Source organism: Sceloporus occidentalis, unplaced genomic scaffold (genome assembly GCF_023333645.1).
Source record: "Sceloporus occidentalis isolate IW3139 unplaced genomic scaffold, rSceOcc1.0.p SCAF_6, whole genome shotgun sequence".
NCBI classification, from domain to species: domain Eukaryota; kingdom Metazoa; phylum Chordata; class Lepidosauria; order Squamata; family Phrynosomatidae; genus Sceloporus; species Sceloporus occidentalis.
In genome coordinates, this window is record NW_028316986.1 from 52,949,843 (window position 1) to 52,963,442 (window position 13,600).

General features: G+C 45.0%; 1 protein-coding gene across 4 annotated transcripts in view; it reads right to left on the reverse strand.

Annotated features, from left to right (window-relative positions):
* The window catches only part of SLC29A1 (solute carrier family 29 member 1 (Augustine blood group)), a 121,746-nt gene extending 109,393 nt beyond the window's left edge, over positions 1-12,353 (reverse strand). For 3 of the 4 annotated variants that reach the window (XM_089529634.1, XM_089529633.1, XM_089529631.1), the window contains exon 1: positions 12,169-12,353. The gene's annotated coding sequence lies outside the window, so the exon portion shown is untranslated. The remainder of the gene's footprint in view (positions 1-12,168) is intronic. The other variant, XM_089529635.1, reaches the window with a different exon arrangement.
* Positions 12,354-13,600: the final 1,247 nt, after the last annotated feature.

Here is a 13,600-nt window from a genome sequence, read left to right on the forward strand (position 1 = left end):
TTTTACCACCCCATTGTAAATAATGGGACTTGAGCATCCACAGATTTTGAGCATCCATAGGGGGATTTTCACACCCTATCTGCCTGCATTTTAGGAAAGAGAATCCAAAATGCTTTCCTTGCCCTTCCCCACCCTACCACTGGGCTGAAGGAAGGAGACATTGGCAGAGGGGCTAGGCAGACTAAGTGGTGGCATACTATGAGTGATTCATTTGGGGGTGTCCTTGTAAAAAAAAAGAAGGTACCCACCATCCCAGATTTGGAACAAACACAAGATTTGTTTTTATAAAATAAAACTCTTTGGGGTATTAGGTTACATTCAGAGTTTGTAAAAGTGGCTTGGGGAGTCTGTAAGTTGTAGTCACTAAAAGGAATCCTCCACCAAGTGCTGGTTATATCATTAGCCATGCGCATTAGAGCATGCTTCCCTAATCATAGGCAAGATGAGGTGGTAATAAGACATTAACCTTTGTCCAGAGTTCTCCTTATGCAAGAACAGTCTGCTACCCCACCTAGAGTTGGAGGGATCCAATCCCAAGGGAAGAATCACTTGACTAGTTCAGACAGCAGCTGACTGAACAGCCAAATGTCACGCTGGGTCAAGTATTATGAAGGCAATCTACAGAGTTACAGAATCTCAGAGGTGGTCTAAGCATTAGGCTGGAATGTAAGCATAAATTTACCAGGGTAGTAATAACCACCCTGATATGCAGAAAGAATTAAATGAGGGGGATTTTTTTCCCCAAACAAACAGGTAAAGCAACAAGGGAAAAAGTGGATAAGAGACATACATTCTTGATACTGGTTTTAGGAGAGCCTAATAAAAGCAAATAGGAGTTGAAAAAATGGGTCCTAGAACAAATGGGTTCTTGAACTGATCAAGCCTGAACTCTCCTTGGAAGCCAAGATGATGAAAGTGAGGCTGTCATACTTGGTCACAACATGAGAAAGCATGACTCATAAACCAATAATGCTATGAAAGGTGGAAAGCAGTAGAAAGAGAGGAATCATAGAAGATCACACACCAGATGGCTGGACTCAATCAAGAAGGTCACAGACCTGAATTTGCAAAACCTAAGCAGAGCAGTGGAGGATAGGGGGTCCTGGAGATGTTGTTGAAGGCAGTTAACAACAACAAGGAAAATCAAGATCCAAAGAAGAGCAAGCACTTATAATGGGCCCATTCAGACTACATTTTACCCCAGATCAGGAATCAATTCTTCCACATGAAGTTCATATTCGCTACGAATCTGTCACAATTCAAGGCATGAACCAGAGTTCCACGGCAAATGCCCTTAGCCCGGGACATTCAGAATCAGGTTAAAAGCCGTTCCTTTTGAAAAAAAACGGGTTCTGCTGAATATGAACTTGCCCCCAATCATGATCGGGGCAAGTTCAGGGGAGGGATTTAGGTCAGAGGGCGGGCAGAGGGCAGAGAATTCCCTCCCCTCATCGGAGGAGGAGGAGGAGGAAAGAGCTGGAGGAAAAAGGGGAATATGACAGGAGGCAGGGTGACAGGCAAAAAGGGGAAATTGGGGTGATGGGGGCTTCAGAGGGCAGTCAGAGGGAGGGCAGGGGGGGGACTGGAGAAAGTGATGGAGGAGGAGGAGGAGGATGAAGGAGCCATGGGAAGAAGGGGGCCATGGAGGGCATTCTATAGGAGCAGGAAAAGGAGGATGAAGGAGCCAGGGCTGCTCAGAGGGAGGGGAGGGTCGGAAGGAAGGAGGAGGAGGAGGGATGGGAAATTGGGCTGCGGGGCCAAGCCGGAGGAGGGATGGAGGGAAACCAGGTTGAGGAAGGAGCACCTCTCTCTTTTTATTTTTTATTTTTGACAATCTATGCGCATGATTTTTTGGTTGACATAGAATGTGTGTGTGCTTGCTTGTGCTACTTTCAATTCCTCTTGCTCCTGGAACTTAAGAGCCGTTATTATTATTATTATTATTATTATTTGTGTTATATGTGGATGCTACAACCAAAACGCCTGCGTTACATTTCCCTTTCATTTCCTCTTGCTCCTGGAACTTAAGAGCCATTATTATTATTATTATTATTATTATTATTATTATATGCGGATGCTACAGTCAGAATGCCTGCACTGCATTTCCCTTTTATTTCCAATTGAATCATTTCCTGTATTGCTATGTCCTCCCTCCAGTCCATCGCCCCTGATCTAGGCCTTCGAGGTAGAGAAGAACTGCTGGACCTCATCCCCTTCCCCACGACCACTCCCTTCTCCTTTTGTGTCGTGTCTTTTTAGATTGTAAGCCTTAGGGCAGGGAACCGTCCAATTAAAAAGATTGTATGTACAGCGCTGTGTAAATTTACAGCGCTTTATAAATAAAGGTTAATAATAATAATAATAATAATAATAATAATAATTGATTCCATGGGTCTACTTTAGTTGGAACTGACAGGTCACTCTCTCTCAGCCTCAGTGGAAGGCAATGGCAAATCTCCTCTGAAAAGAATGTAAGGGTCAGGTCAGGTCAGGTCAGAGGCAGGGAATGAATGGAGCTCCCATCAGGCACCTTCCCCCCCTTTTATTTTTTTAAATTATTTTTGACAAAAAATGCACATTTTTTGCTTCAGGTAGTAGATATATATTAGATAGATAGATAGATAGATAGATAGATAGATAGATAGACAGACAGACAGACAGACAGACAGACAGACAGAACTGTGGCTAGCTGCTTGTTCACTTTCCCTTTCATTTCCTTGCTTCCAGAAAAGGGAAAATGTTGCAAAGAGTACTTTGCAAAAAAACTTTTTTTCCTTTGGGAATGAATGCTACAATGCAAATGTTACAATGTTTCTCTTTCCAATTTGGCAAATTGGCAAATTGATACATGCTTTTGCTACTGTCTCTAAGGAATTCAGGGGTAGCCTAAAGAATGCATGGCATCGCTTCCTTTTCTGGCATTTACGAGGTGTGGAATTTATTATTATTATTATTATTATTATTATTATTATTATTACATGTGTATGAGGCATTCTGGGGTGGCAAGGAGGAGGGATACAGAATGCAAAGATGGCATTAGCTTGCATTTTGGGTTGAAAATGGGGCCAAGGGCAGATCATAACCTGCACTGACCCCAATGCCCACAACACACACACATGAAGTTTTTAATTTGACAGAATCTGCGCATTCTGGCACCTGGCTCTTTAAAAAAAAAAAGGAGGGGGAAGCACACTTCCGATGCCCCAATGAGTGCTGGAAACGTCACCTATGACGATCGCGGAACTAAATTTGATTGACAGCCAGGTACCTTCATGTTAAACCCGATTTCTCTAAGAGGGCATTCGGGTTAAAATGCCCCTCATTTGTAGTGGGCACTTGCTTACGGAGAGATTCGGGAGGCCCCCCCCCCCTCCGAATGTGCCCAGTTCCTTCCAGGGCAAAAGTGCCAGTGAGAATGGGGCCTCTTATTTCATGGAGAGACAAGGTGCCCCAGAGGAAAAAAAGTCTACATATTATATAATCAAACAGTACTGCAAACCCCCCCCCCCCCCATCACTATGACTCTAACTACTTTTGCTTCAGGCTCCACCTAATGCCAACATGCATCTTCCCAAAAGAGTATCCCTGCAGCAATGTTCTGGTGGTGATGGTGTGCCTCCAAATTGTTTCCTACTCATGGCCATCCTAGGAAATACCTATCATGGGGTTTTCCTTGCAAGATTGCTTCAGAAGGTATTTGCTTTTGCTCTTCTCTGAAGCTGAGAGAGTGTGATTCACCCAAGGTCACCCAGTGGATTTCCATGGTGAGGATCTAAACCCTCATCTCTAGAGAATTGGAGGTTATCAAATGGAGAAAAAAAGCCGGGAGTAAAAGGCATACTCCCAGCATAATCTCGCAATCGCACCGAAGATTTTCAGATGGTGTCTCCTCCATCTCCTCCAGGACTTATCCTGTTAAGATCCAGGAATGCTCCAGCAACAAACCATACATGGAGAAGTCATGTGAAGAATTTGTTGCTGGAGCATTCCTGGATCTTCATGGGATAAGTCCTGGATGAGGACTGGATGTGTCTGAAAATCTTCAGCACAATCATGCAATTATGTTGGGGGTATGCCTTTTATCCCTGGCTCCCCCCCCCCCACCACCACCATCTGATAATCTCTATCATCCAACATTTAGATCACTACATAACACAGCAATGTGGTCTTCAAAAGAATTAAACATCACCAAGCCTTCTCTAATAGGCATCAGCCTTCTCTTCAAATGCACTACCACTTTTAGAAAAGAAGACAGTAGTGGGCCTGAAATAGATATGACTCATCTCCCATCAACACAAGCCATCATAACCACATCTCTCCCTATGGTCAAAAATTGGTCAGCACAGTGAGTAACCCACAGCATAGGCTGAAGTGGCATTGCATTCATCATTACATTTCCCGCAGTCAGGTTCCCAAGGACAGTCTACAAATACAGGCATCTGTGTTGATCTACATCCACAAATCAAAACAAGCAGTTTGCAACCTTAGTCAGAGCAGGTCTTTTGTAAAGCTAATGGATCTTAACTGTCCATTCAAGATCATACCACTGCACAAATTCACAACAATATATTGTCCACCCCTGAAAAAGTTACCATTCTTCTCCCCGCTTACTGTCAGGATTGCAGTTAAGCTGAGGGAAGAGAGTATGGGGAAGATGATGACATTATCAGTCCTCCTAATCTAAAAGTTATGGCACCATGACCCTGTGACCTCTGGCTCTTACTGATCCAGATTTTTCCTTTCCTTCAAATGTTATCTTAAATGTAACTTGCTGAAGGTTTAATGCAAGTCACCCTGTGTATGTTGTTTGCCTTCAAATCATTTCTGATTTACGGCAACCCTAAAGTGAACCTATCACGTTTTTGTTTTTTGGAAGATTTGGTCAGAAGAGGTTTGCCATTGCCTTCCCCTGAGGCTGAGAGCATGTGACTTGTGCAAGGTCACCCAGTGGATTTCATGGCTGAGCGGGAATCAAACCCTGGTCTCCAGAATCACAGTTCTACACTCAAACCACTATGTCATGCTGGCAGCCTGAAATTAGATAGAAAATTGCAATATAGAAAAGAGTGACCTATCTTAGAGTCTGAGCTTGGGAAAAGTTAAGTTTGTCTGGACTACAGCTCCCAGAATCTAATAGCTAATGGGTGATTCTGGGAGCTGTAGTCCAAAGAGCTTTTCAAGGTCTATCTTCTCCCCCATACTGCTGTTTTCCATCTGACTTCAGGCTGAGGACCAATCTGCAGTCCAGTTTTTCTGGGCCGTACAGAGACTACCTGCAAAGTGTTCTGAACAGTCAGAAGTACAACTACTATTGCATATAAGGTTATAACATCCATAGGTCAAGCAAATGGATGTTTCAGGAAAAGTGTGCAGAAAAGCAAGCAACTGCAAAAAGATCAGCGTCTGTGCAAATCCAGAAAACAATGTAAAGCACAAGAATTACGGTAAATCAGTGCTTGGCTAGAACTGGTACAGTGAATGCTCTGAAACCATTTTTGTTGTGTGGAGACCAGAGAGCTGGTTGCTGAGAATATCATCACTGTGTGTCCAACAGCCCCACCATACCTGGTATAAGGCTGACATATCATAGAGGACAACAGCCACAAGGATGAAGATTAAGGCAGTTTTATCTGCCACAACTGCCAAAGTGACTGGAGTTTGCAGGATTCATTTTTTGGCTCAAAGCAATGAATACATCCCAGTGGTAGAAACTCTTCCACAGGTGTCAAGTGGCTATCCTGCACAACAATTAGCACAACAAGGATGGTATTTCAAGCAACTCACTTTGTGTGCCATTCTTACAGGAGCCCCTTTTATCCAGACTATCAAAGGGCTTCCCAATGGGCGGTGGTAGATTACATGTTTGTATGTTATCATAACAAACCCTCAAGCCTAATCTGCTATCTAGTCTGTTATTTGCTGTGGTTTAAAATTTCTCATTTTAAAATGTTTTGATTGAGGATTTTAACATCATTAATGTGTCTTACATTTTAATGTTTGTTTTGGTTTCTTCATCTTCTACTGTAAATGGCCTTGAGGATTTTTTCTAGGTATGATAAATGGTCTATGGATCAATTAAATGAAGTAATTCTGGGCCCGAATAGACAAGCTAAAATAAAGCTGCTTCGGGTCACTTTGGAGGTATGCTGTTTCAATGATGCATGTTTCCTAAGCGGCCAGAAGCTGTGCCAAAGCCACGCTTCGGTCCTATGGACTGGAGTGCAGCTTTGGCACAGCTTCTGGCCTCTTAAGATGTATGTGTCATTTAATAGCATACCTCCAAAGTGACCTGAAGCAGCTTTATTTTGGCCTGTCTGTTCGGGCCCATAAACACCACAGCTGCACCTGAAGCTAAAGAAATGAGAAGCTATGAAGTTCTGTGTCTTCCATTATCAGAATTTGTCTATTCACTGTAGCTATTCTCCAAGTGTCTAAACACCTACAGTATGCATGTGAACACACACACACACACCACATCTCATTCAAAGAGTTGAATATAAGGCTGATTTTCTTCTTATATACCAACAGTTGTTCTAGTTCATTCAGTACTAGTTCCAAGGAATCTGCTTGAATTTTTTTATGGGAATCTTTTTTAAAATAATGTGCTCTAGTTTATGAAAGCTAATGCACTAATGTTTACGACAGAGCTTGGAACAATTACTATAAGGCATTGCTTGGTCAGTGGCCATGCTGGCTAAGGAACTGTGGGAATTGTAGCAAAAGGAAGAAAGAAAAAACGTTCCCAAGGTCTACTTAAAGATTATGCAGGACTCTCATTTTGGCTTCTCATCATCATCCCAGATAAACAAAACAAAAGCCAGCATCTACCAAAAAGTAGCACAATTAGTATCTTTCCTCCATCTAGTTGAAAACACTGATTTCATACTACTGCACGTTAATTGTACGTTTCTGGTTAGTTAGGTAAAGATTATTTCAGGAGTCAAGCTTACACAGCATCACAATCAACATGTATTCAAATAAGCCAACCTAGGGTCATTCACACTACATTATAGATTAGATTGCAAACCAGCTTAGAAGCGAATAATTCACACTGGCGACGGTTTTTGCACACCCGAATCGAGGTGATACCGGGGAAAATCTCCCTTAATGCAAGTTTTCCGAAAGTGGGTTTTCTCCCGTTTCTTCTTGGATAACCCTTTTTTTCACCGTGCTGGGGGGGATGTGAACTTTCCCCTGATCCTGCTCAGGTCATTTGGAGGGGGAGGGATAAAGGTCAGAGGGTGGGAAGTTGGGTGGAACATGCCTCCCCTCTCACCCCAGTTGCTTGGCAAGCCCTCCCCTCCATTTTTTGCAAGCGGTGCCAGCAATTTCCCACTTTTGATCTGTCATTCGTATAATCCCTTTACTCCTGCAACAAGTGGTCATCACTAGACCTGTTGAATTTTTTTAAAAAAATTATGATAGAATATGCAATTTTTGTGCTATTTTTTCTCTTTCTCTTATTATAATAATAATAAATTAAAACCTATCTGTGGCCTGAATAAGTTTAGCCTATTTTAATTTTGGCCCCTACCTACAGCCAAGTTGTGCAGGTACCTATGGTACAGCTTATTTGGGAGATTGCAAAGGTTCATGAGGAAGAGTAAGAGAAGGCCTTTTCCTCTGAAAATGGGAGGTGCAGACACTTGTATACAAATGTCCATAATTTGCACTATTGCCTCATTCCCCATCCCACTGTTTATTTGCCGCATGGCTGTCATTAATCACACTTTAAGCTCTTTAGGGCAGCAATCCAATCAATATCTGCCTAGCATTTGGAACCAGCAAGGCTAAAGAACAATGATGTGGCTCTTAGCAAAAAGCACCTCTTCATCATCTTCACAGACATGTCAAATGTCTTTGCCAGACTCAGCTTCCCAACCTGCTGCAGTAAAGCTGTCTCCTCGGGAAAGAAGGGAAACTGTAGGCAGACTGAGAGCTTCAAGGATTTCCCCCAAGGTCAAACATCTAAATCAGCAGCAGTTGCCAATTCACATGTTTATTTATTGAATATGAGATCAAATCAGACACAGTGCTATCAGAACTGGCTGGTTAAGGGACATTAGAACATACTGTATAGGGATCTTATAGGTGAAGGAATGTACAGATGCGTGAAAGAACCTGAGAGACGCAGGACAAGAAAAGTTCTGAAGGCACCCTCTTAGGAGAAATGTCACAGCAGCCAAAGGGGACACTATTGGGATTCTCCTGTCCTGCTGTTCTCCTGCTCTTTTGAGTTATCTGTCCCACACAGTTGCAGATGACATCCAACAATCTGTGGATTGCAACCTAGCTAGCAATCCTACTGATTCCTTCCTCACACCTTCCTTTCCTGCCCTGACTGGCCTATGTAACATTGTTCTAGGAATGTAAACAGCTTTTAGCACCATTGGGGTTGCACCGTATCCCTTGGGGCAATGCAAGGAATGGGTGGGTGGGGGGAATTAGATCCTGCAAGAGAACTGTCTTGTGGTTAACAGATTTGCATTCGAAGTTGTGACCTTCAGAAACCAGAGAATTGTACACACAGAGCCAGCCCTGTAAAGTGGACATCAAGGACAAAACAAGCTGTGAATCCTGCTGCCTGTGCACCTGGATGACATGACACCCCAGTACACACAGACATAGTTTAAACAAGATTAGATTAAGATAAGACAGGCATGAGAAATATACATGGAAGCTAAAAACAGACATTAGACACAAAGGCATGCATGCTCATTCAAAGTAAGCCTGCAGTGAGGTTGCATGGTCAATGATTTTTGTGTACCTCACAGCACTGTGGTTCTGTGCAGCAGGTATACCACAGTGGTTATCCCCTGCATCGTGACAGATTTAATTTAGGGTTGGTCCAAGTCAGAAACGACTTGAAGGTACACAAGAACTACAACCACTGAAAAGACAATGATGCTGGGAAAGGTGGAAGGCAGTAGAAAGAGAGGAAGACCACATGCTAGATGGTTAGACTCATTCAGGGAGGCTCTGAATCTGCAGGAACTGCTGAGGACGGTCTTGGACAGGGGTAGGCAACCTTTTTGAGCCGGGGGCCAGGTTGCTGTCCCTCAGACAACTGGGGGACCGAAGACAAAAAATAAATAATTAAATAATATAGGACATTTTCAAATGGAGGACACATTTTTAAAAATGGAGGACATGCGAAAAAAATTGATGATTTTTTAAAAAAGTTAATATAAATGCATGTTTGTTAGGCATCATCAAAATGGAAGACATTTGGGCCTCAGAAGCTGGCTTATATCAATATCACCATCACCATCACCATCACCACCACTATCATTGTTAAAACAAAGCAGACCTGTAGAAATGGAATGGAAATCCTCCTCCTCCTCTTCTTCTTCCTCCTCCTCCTTCCTTCCTCCCTCCTCCTTCTTCCTCCTCCTCCTTCTTTCTCCTCCCTCCTTCCTTCTTTCCTCCCTCCTCCTGCTCCTCTTCCTCCTCCTCTTCCCCCACTCCCCTTCTTCCCTGCCCGCGGCTGTCTGGCAGCCGCAGGAAGGGAGGGAAGGAGGAGGAGGACCCCCGCCCCCTTCCTGCCCTGCCCGGAGGGGAGCCAGGCAGAGCCAAGGAGCCTCACTCCAGCCCTGCCCACCCCGCCCACCCATGGAAGGGACCAGGCTGAAGCGAGGCTCCTTGGCCCTGCCTGTCCGCCGGCTGAGGGCGCTTGACCTCTCGCGCGAGGGCGTGGGGCCTTTGACTTCTCACGCGAGGGCGAGAGGCCAAAGGCCCCACGCGAGAGACCCAGTCCTGCCGCCAATTGCCACCGGCGCAGGATCTTTGGCAATCGGTGGCAGGACCAGGCCCGGTCTGGTCCCAAGGCCTCGCCGAGCCGGATGTGGCCCATGGGCCGGGGGTTGCCGACCCCTGGTCTTGGAGGTGTCTCATTCACAGGGTTGCCATGAGTCGAGATCAACTCAAGGGCAGCTAACAACAAATAAGAGAGCTGGGACTACGACTGGAGATCAGGGTTCGATTCCCTACTCAAGTGTAAAAACTCAGTGAGTGGCCTTGGGCAAGTCACACTCTCTCAGCCTCAATGTCCATAGCAATGGCAAACTCCCTCTGAAGAAACTTGCCAAGAAAACTCTATGATAGGTTCGCCTTGGGGTCCAGGGTGACCGGATGTCCTTACTGCAAAGGAGGGCAAGGCACAACAAAATGAAGGACCTTCAAGAAAAGTACAGGCCATTCCCAAACAAAAGCTAAAAACACTCATAGTAATGTAAATTCATGCTTCTTAGTCACGCTCACGATGGAGGACATTTGGAAATTCCTCCTGGACAGAAGGCTGAAATGTAGGACATGTTCTGCAAAAGGAGAGTGTCTGGTCGCCCCACTAAGTAAAAAATGACTTGCAGACACACAACAAAACAACAACTACTAATCCCTTGAGTGTTCCTGCACAGCCTGGCTGCCCTGGCCACAGAGTACTTTTTTCCTCCAGAGGACCGCCATGTGCCCAAGGCCCAAAGCCAAAGGGCGGCAGGAAGGTGTGACAGAACTCCACCTGAGGAGCCTGCCTTTGGGGAGATGCGGGTTCAAACCCCTTCTTGCTTGGCCATGGAAACCTATTGTGTGCCCTTGGGCCAGGGTGACCAGACTTGGCCCTCCTTTTCCAGGACCTGTCCTACATTTCATCCTTCTCTCCAGGATGAATTCCAAAAGGTCCTCCATCTAAACTGAGAACAACATCTTGACAAAATGTAAGGTTGTGACACTAACTTGATCATATACATCGAATACCAGCTCAGCAATGCAAACCCACTGGGTGACCTTGGGCAAGTAACACTTTTTTAGCCTCAATTCCAAAATGTCCTCCATGTTGAACAGGACTAAGGAGCGTGACTTTACAGGTGTGTTTTAAACTTTGATTTGGTAATGTCCTCCATTTTGCAGTGCTTTTTCCTGCTTTGCAGTGAGGACACCCGTATGGTCACCCTGTCCTCACATGGAGGGCAAGTCCTGGAAAAGCCCTCCTTTTCCAGGATGTGTCCTCCATTTCAACCTACAAGTCAGAGATGTAATTCCAAAGCATCCTTCATTATGAGCAAGACATTGAGATTATCAGACCTGCAGGAGGGGGGAAAAACAGGAGTAAAAAGCATAGAAACATGCAATTTACATTTCTATGGGTGTATTTCAAGTTTTTTCTTTAGTCACGTCCTATACTTTTCTTGAATGCCCTCCATTTTGCAGTGCCTGGTCCTCCCTGGCAGTGAGAGAAGGACAGTAGTCAACCTGTCCTTGCAGGGTGTCCTCACAGGCTGACCAGATATCCTCCTTTTCCAAGATCTGTCCTCCATTTCAACCTACAACAGCAAGGAGGTAATTCCAAAGCGTCCTCTATTTTGAGCAGGACATAGGAGAGATTATAAGATTGGGGGGGGGGGGGATGAGCCGGGAGTAAAAGGCATAGAAGTCTGTATTTTACATTTCTATGGGTGTGTGTCATGTTTTTCTTTAGTGACAGTCCCCCATGTTTTCTGGCATGTCCTCCATTCTGTGGTGCCTTGTCCTCCTGGACGGTGAGGAGGACATCTGGTCACCTTGTCCTCACATGGAGTGACCCTGCCCTCACATGAAGGGCATCTGGTCACCATGTCCTCACATGGAGGACAAGTCCTGTCCCTCCATTGTAAACTAAAAGCCAGGGAGGTCATTCCAAAGCGCCCTCCATTTTGAGCAGGACTAAGCAGCATGCAATTTACATTTCCAAGAGTGTTTTTAAAGCTTTTCTTTAGTCTCAGCCCTCCATGTTTTAGGGCATGCCCTCCATTCTGCGGTGCCTTGTCCTTCTGGGCAGTGAAGAAGGACATCTGGTCACCTTGTCCTCACAGGGAGGACAAGTCCTCCTGTCCTCCAATTCCAAGCTACAAGTCAGAGGGAGGTGATTCCAAAGCGTCCTCCATTTTGGGCAGGACTAAGGAGCATGCGGTTTAACATTTCTATGTCAAAGTTTTTTCCTCCCTTTAGCCACGTCCTCCTTTGCTGTGAAGAGGAAGAGGAGGAGAAGGAGAGCGTTTAGCCTCCTTGCCCCTACTCCCCCCCTTCCTCCAAGCTCTGTTTACAACCTGTTCCCTCCAGTCGGTGCCACACAAACACACAAAACACACAACCACAAAACCCCGCCCGCAGAGCAGCCTCCCGACCCGCTCTTACACTCTCAAACTCTCCCCTTCGCCTTCGCCTTCGCCTTCTGCTTCTGCTTCTGCTTCTCTTCCCGCCTGTTGTTCGGGGCCTGCGGCAGAAGAGGCCCCCAGCCCAGGCAGACACCCTCCTCTCCTCTCTCTCCTCGCCAGGAAGGTCCTAGTGCTCCCAGGAGGCAGCCATGCGCCTCGTTGGCAGAGGCCTTGGCCTTGCCTCCCTCCCTCCCTGCTTCCTCCTCCCTTTCCTTGGCGCCCTTGGTTTAACGTCCCTCCTAATAACACCACCAATGCCTTTGAGTTTGGGGCTGGCAGCCTTCAGGCCCTTTCAGACTTATAGGCAGAAACTGTCATGGGTTTTTCCTCCAAAGGTTTTCCTCAGAGACTAGTTGGAAGAGAGCCTCCCACAAGAGGCCATGATCCAGCCCAGCCCCCATTCTGCCATGCAGGAACTCACCATCAAAGCAGAGGGTTGTTGTTTTTCCTGCTGCCAGACCCAGGAAAACCCATAGGACTGAATATGGAGAGATAGAGAGATCTTGTAGCACTTTTTTTGAAAGTCACTGTGAACGAAAGAAATTGGCAGCATGAGCTTTCGTATCTCTAAATAATAATAATAATAATAATAATAATAATAATATATTTTTGTGGGTTTTTCGGGCTCTGTGGCCAAGTGCTAGAAGAGTTTCTTCCTGATGTTTCATCAGCATCTGTGGAGAAACTCTTCTAGAACATGGCCACATAGCCCAAAAAACCCATAAAAATCTATGGATGCCGGCCATGAATGCCTTCGACTTCACAATAATAATAATAATAATACCAAAAGCATCTGAGGAAGTAGACTGAAGTCTAGGAAAACTCATGTTGCCAATTTCTTTCAGTGAATCTCAAAGGTGCTACAAGACCTCTGTACATACTACTTCTACAGACTAACATGGTTACATTTTTTGTGTTTTTTGGGGGGGCTATGTGGCCTAGTTCTAGAAGAGTTTATTCTTGATGTTTTGCCAGCATCTGTGGCTGGCATCTTCAGAGAATGGTGGTACGGAAGAGAGTGGGGTGTGTACACACACACACACACACACTGTGTGACCCTGGGTTGGGAGAAGTGATTTCCATGTTAATCTATGTATTGTTCTGTTGTTGAATGGCAAGGCCTCAGGGTGGGAGGATATGCAAAGACGGCTATATTTTTGCATTCCACCAAAGGAGTGAAGACATTCACCCAAATGGGTAGAATTCAAAGGTATAGCCATGTTCAGTCTGTAGAATCAGTACATACAGAGATCTTGTAGCACCTTTGTGACTCACTGAAAGAAAGAAATTGGCAGCATGAACTTTTGTAGTCTTCAGTCTATTTCCTCAGATGCATTTTAGATGCAACCACTCAAAGGAAAGGTATTTTTTTTACCATACATCAAAGGAGTCACAAGACATTTATCACACCG